The sequence below is a fragment of the Epinephelus moara genome, chromosome 14, assembly GCF_006386435.1.
Source record: "Epinephelus moara isolate mb chromosome 14, YSFRI_EMoa_1.0, whole genome shotgun sequence".
Taxonomy (NCBI): Eukaryota; Metazoa; Chordata; class Actinopteri; order Perciformes; family Serranidae; genus Epinephelus; species Epinephelus moara.
In genome coordinates, this window is record NC_065519.1 from 2120307 (window position 1) to 2126690 (window position 6384).

The 6384-nt window shown below is 38.4% G+C and overlaps 1 protein-coding gene across 1 annotated transcript in view; it reads right to left on the minus strand.

Annotated features, from left to right (window-relative positions):
* The window catches only part of rab11fip5a (RAB11 family interacting protein 5a (class I)), a 123544-nt gene extending 120153 nt beyond the window's left edge, over positions 1-3391 (minus strand). The window contains exon 1 of the mRNA XM_050062094.1: positions 3356-3391. The gene's annotated coding sequence lies outside the window, so the exon portion shown is untranslated. The remainder of the gene's footprint in view (positions 1-3355) is intronic.
* Between the last annotated feature and the right edge of the window lie 2993 nt (positions 3392-6384).

Below are 6384 nucleotides of genomic sequence, written 5' to 3' on the forward strand. Positions count from 1 at the left end.
GAGATTTGAGAGCCTGAAAGGCCTGTAATACTAATAACATGAACTCCAGTTGAACCCACAGAGAGTGCTGGGACATTACCAACGTGCAAAATGAGTCTATATTTAATCTTATTGGTCTGCTTGGCTTTGCCCCGCTGGAAACCTGTTCAAATGCAGATAAAGACTGATAAGAGGTTAGCGTTCATCAACATGCCGCCACTCCCCCGGGCCGCGGACAAAGCCAATCCCTTAACTTAACTAAAGCAAACACCAGGAAGATTAAGTGCATCTTGTTAAAAGGCTGCGTAGTTTGTGGAGCTTTGAAGAGATTTCTCTCCCTCCCAACAGAACGAAAAAGAGAAACAGAAATGAAGCAGCAGATATGACATGCTGCTCTCCCACTCTTTGCTGTTTGATATATGACTGTGCAGCAACAATCCTCCTCACTCCCCCTCCAGAGAAGTTTGGAGTTGGAGTAATTGAGTGCGTTTCTTTGAGTGCAGGGACACATAATCTAATTTTTATTCTAATTCTGTGGTTTCTCTCGGCTGGTAAATAAACTGAGGATGTGACATGAGGGAGTAGCTGACTCAGGCTGTATATCAACCGTCTGATTTGTTCCTCAGGAAGCCAAAATAAACGCTCAGCTTACAGGCCTCTGCTCCAACTTCATAACCTTCCCAGCAGGGCTGCTGCTGTTTGCTTGTCCTCTTCTAAAGGAACCACACTTCAAACATATCAGTCTGTGGATTCTGGAGCAACAAACGTATCCTCTCTATCACTTCTGATTTATTTCCAACAAATTCTTGGAGCAATTTTTGCCCTTTGAAAGCCTAATAAGACGTATTTATTCAGCCTGCTCCTTGATACGAGTGATGTGGTCCTACATGAGCTCACAGTTTTCTGCCAAAGTTAAATCAGTTTTTATTTCACAGGGAAAAAAATCCGCCTGTAAATTTCTGTCTGAGCTCTTCTCACTGGTTTAAGTGGGCAGGGTGTTTATGTGCAACAGTCAATATCTGGCAAATTTTAAAGGTTCTGTTTGTAACTTTTTATGTGTATATATATCATTTTCTATTGCCAATGTGTGAACAGGTTGTGACTTAACTTAAAAACTTTCAAAAACCTTCCCAACTTTCTCAGTCGCCTGTAACAGCCTGTGGACGGATATGTCAAAGACAAACTGTCCAGGACAATCCAAAGGATGTGACATTATGCATGCTCATAGATTTATTGTTTCTCTTCAGCTCTGCTAAAATGCAAACAGGGTACAACAGTAGCTAAAGTTAGCTAAGAAGTGGAGTCCAATAATGTCAACAAACGACTGACAACCACCACAACACAGAGACAGACCTTTACTTAGCACCCTGTAGCAACTTGAATTTAGCCAGAGCAAGACTGAGCGCTGGGGATCTGATCCCAGACTGCCCAGAGTCCCGACTGTATAGGGAAACTTTCTGTTGCTGCCATTACATGAGTTAGCTTACTGTGAACCCTGGGCTGGGGTTTTTACTGGCTGAATTTGAATTGATACAACTGCTAAGGCCCACCTGCTGTCCACTCAGCTCCTAGGGATGTAATGTCTCAGCTGCGAGGAGTGAGGCGGAGGGTGCACACACTGTGCTAGTTAGCTAATTCTTGTCTCATTTGTGGTCTGATAAACAGTAAATTCATCAAATTCAGTGCCCCATATCATAATTTTAATGCCCCCAGTGTTGAAAAGAAATCCAAACATCAGAGGAAGCACTGACGTGAAATCTATTGTGATGTTGTGGTTTCAGTTGGCTAATGTCAGTTAACATTAGCTTGCTTGCTAACGCAGATCAGTTGCTAACTATCTTAAGTTGCAAAATCCTGTCTTGGGTGATAAACGTCATCCAGACTTCAGGGCTGATCTGGCACATAAACTGAGTAGATTGCTGTTTGCAAATTACTTTATCAGCAAATGTTATTAAGTGACTGAGGCCAGCTCACTGCAGCGTAGCTTAGTTACAGCTAGCTGGCTAACCTTAGCTTCTTGCTCGCTAATGTTATCACTAGCAATATACTATCTGAGTAGATATGTTGGTTGGCTAACCTGCCAAATTTTTACCCAGCTAACATGATCCATTCATACTAACTTGTGTATTATGACAAATGGTGTTGATTTAGGCGACAATAAATTATGTACAAAATACAAAAATGGTTATTTTAAAGTGTGATCAGGAAATAAAATCTTTAAAAAAAATATACATACAGATTTTTACTCCAAAACTTTAAAATATATTTGTTTAATTAAGAATATTTACAGTCACAGAGATGCTTTAAGACTTTATAATATATTAAGAGTTAGCTTGAAGTCTGTGTCAGCACCAAACCTTGTCAAAAAGGGGTTTTCTTTATAATTCTCTTTTGTTAATAAATAGAAAACTTTTGTGTGTGAAAAATAAATAAATAAATAAAAGTAAATAAATAAATAAATACATACATATATAAATAAAAACAATATATTAAAAAAATAAAATAAGGACAAAAAATAAGTAAACAAAGAGATACATGTTGTAAACAAAGTTATTGGATCAAAACATACAAACAAAGACAACGGGGGACGGCTGGTTACAAAACAGCATGTTTCTAATACTTATCCACACAAAGTCAAGTCTAATGTTTGAGGTGTATACTGTCTTATTTGTCCAGTTCTCAATACGAGTCTCCTTCATTCTCTCCAAAACATAAATATAATATACCAAGTCACTTCATTCGTCAACACCAGGTATTTCTGTTTTCAGCCTTTTCTTGTTTAAGGATTTCTGACAGACCACCAAAACCATTTGAGTTTCTCCAGTTTGATCAGGTACATCAAAATTAAAAAGTGATTCTGGTTGAATAAAAGGAGCCACAGAGGGACACCTCCAAAAAATATGGAAATGATTTGCATCTTGTCACCACAAAATCAGCAACAGTCCGTCTGATTTGAATAAAGATTTCTTCTGGGCAGGAGGACAGAAACAACGCATGACATTCTTCCAACTAAATTCTGTCCAGGATGGAGAGCGTGTTGTTTTCCATTGTTGTCTAAATATCTTCTCCCATTCCCCCTCGTGTGATTGACTGTCAGATCGCCCACAGTGAGTCATGAAGTTTGAAACATATGACACGACTGCTTTGCCATTTCTTCACAGATAGATCCTGAATTTTCCTCAATATAATAAAATACGAAGGTTTGTTCTGTTGCATCTCTTATAAAACTTCCACGATGACCAATAATGTAAAAAGTGACCCGTAGTGTTTTTCATTATGAAGTGTAGATATGTAATTTTGGACCAAACTATTGTGTCTGCAGACTGTAATGAGTGTGATAACTGAGATCAACAAGATGTTGTGATGGTGGACTCACACAATGGGGAGGCGTCGGCTTCTCTGCAGTCTCTTCTCAACCCTTCGCTGGATTCCTTTGTTGCTCTGTGAAATGAATACAGTAATTGTCACAATGAGAAATTGACCTTCCCTTTAATCTAGACAGAGGCCCCCTTAACAAGTTAAAATAGCACAAACCCAATTAGGGAATTGATTGCTTGCTTTCATTTCCCTCATTTGCATCAGGGTCATATAGGGAAGATAAATTAACGTCTCGTCTTTTGTCCACACTGTCATCCTTGGTTGTGGAGTATCTATTGCAGAGAAATGAGCAGGAAGTGAAGTCTTTTGTCTCCTCGTGACGAACTCATCTCTGATAATCTGCTGTTAAACAGCCACAGAAAGAAAAGACCTACAGGAGATTAAAAAATCCTCGCTCTTTCATACCGCTCTGCAAACACACAAGGTTTCATGTTAATGAATAGGCCCATATACGCACCCGCAGAACTCTGCAGATTTTAGGAATCTAGATGCTGCCTGCCACCTCCTTCTGCATGTGTGTGTGTTGCATTCAGTCAGCATTAAAATCAAAGTTGGTGGTGTTACAGATTGTTAAATTAATGTTTGTTCTCTTTGCTCCATATTGAAGCTTCCATTTTAATGACCATGTGTTCCACAGTTTGTTGATCGACTTTTCCGACAAATGTTTAAATTTTTTCTTGAATTATTGATGATTAACTCAAATTTCTGATTCAAAGTTTCTACTAAAATCTACTGTAGGTGAGGGGACAAAATCAATACCGCATGGTATCGCAATATTTTCGTGTGATAATATTGTATCGTCACAGGGCCAAGTATTGATGTTTTTATTGTATAAATTAAATAATATCACAAATACAAATTAAACTTCACGTAGCCTACTAGAATAATATAATCAGTTGCCTTTTCAGTCCACTAGATACATTTTACTGATGAAAAAAAATGGCCGACATGAGATGAACAGGCTTTATCTTATTAGAACAGATGTTGACAAAGTTTTCCACTGGGGACATAATTTACAGTTCAAAAAAGATAATAACTCACAATATATTTTGTTGCAATACTCAGCATATTACAACATATTTAAAAATTGAAATAATATTGTATTGTGGCTTAAGTGTCGTGATAATATCGTATCGTGGATCCTCGAGTGAGTCCCAGCACTAAAATCTATGAAATAGCTCTTTCAGCCTGCTTGAGGTCGTTTTAGGTTTTAATGTTTTGTGTGAGGTTATTTTTTATTTTTATCATAAATGAATATTGTCTATTATTTTACCAGCCACAAAACAACAACAACAAAAAAACACTGAACAGAATTCCCTAGATTTTCATTTTGGATCAGCGCTGAAAACTATTAAAAATCTACAGGTTCAGTTTGGACCTGTTAATGAGAAACTCTCATCTATCTGTCTGTGGAGGTGAGCTGTGTCATCATAGTTAATGTGATTACTGTATTTATTGGTTTTCATTCATTTAAATATGACAAAAAACAGGATTATCACACATTTTTACTGATTATTTTTTTCCCATAACTTTTCCATAATATTTTACCCCATTTCCATAACGTCATTTAAACAGTTTATAGGCCTATATAACAATACAGCCACAAATTATTAAACACACACAGCAATAGATCATCAGCATATAGCACGTTTGCTATTGGACTTCTGGGTCAAAGCCCAGGGTGAAAACTTTGACAAATTCACTTCATATCAATACATTGTAGATAGCCGTATCCCCCAGCCCTAAAATAGCACCTCGCCCAGTGCAGCTGTGACTATTTAATGTGTTTTTAATAGTTTCTGAGCAACAATGGAGCTCAATGGAACAGAGGGATAAGATATATCAGGCTTTGTATACGCAGACAATAGATGTTCGTCAGATCAATTCACTCTTTTCATTGGATATGTTGATGAAAAGAAAATATGAAATATCACTCGATGTCTCCTTTACAAACCCTCGTCTCCAGTGGTTTGTGTAAAGACCCATTTAAACATCTGAACTATCACAGAGTGGTTTAAACAGTAGTCATCAGTAATATAATGATTAACCTACAGTAAGTGAAGTCAGTGGGTTAACACATAAAAACACTGCTATGGTTCTTATAATGTTCATTTCTCTGCACATAAATATGTTCAATAAACCTGCCTGACTGCTCTCCTGTTTCTGTACGTCTCAATCCATTATTAAAGAGCGCAGGTTTTTATGTGTATATGTGGATGTTTATGTTCCCACACAGCCACTGTCGGCTGACAGGGAGGATAATGACATTGACTCCCTTTGTCGTCCTGGCTGATAAATGGCAGTTTAAAGGTTGAATCTCACATCTCTTTCATCTCCTTCAGACGTGCACGGGCACAAATCCTAAGTGTTGTCACTTTATTTTGGTCTTTGTCTCTGTGATCGATCGAGAGACGTCCTGTACAGGAGCAGAGTGTCATTAACATGATTAGAGGCTTGTAAACAAAAAACGGCCTTTGGCTTTTCCAAGGCACCGCTGCACACGCCGTGATGTAAAGCTGGGCATGCCTCAACCTGTGCTCCCCTCCGAGTATTTACGTGACTTAATGGGGCAAGAAATATGTGTCCTGTGTGCGTTGTAATCATTAAAACCTGCAGTCAGGTTGTATTTCATCCTGCTATCGACCTACATATCTGGAGGTAACATGTTCAAGGGCATGAAAAATGTCACGGCCTGTAAATCCTCTCATTGTTGCCTCAAGGAGTTTGACTTCCAATAATTGATGCCCACTTCCATACATCACCGCCGCTCATTCCCGCACAACTCCTAATGCTAAACCTCACGCGGGCCTCTTTCACATCGTCCGGCGCTGCTTTGTTCATTTTTCAAGAGAACCATAGATTAACCTCCACAAAACCAAACTAAATAATGTCACCATTAATCTGCGGGTTATTGTAATTTATAACAGGAGACACTTGTAATAAAACCTTGCCCTCCAGGCTTTTACCAAACTGCGTGCTTCCTGTACAAATGAAACCTGCTTCCTTTAATACAGATAATGCTGAGTG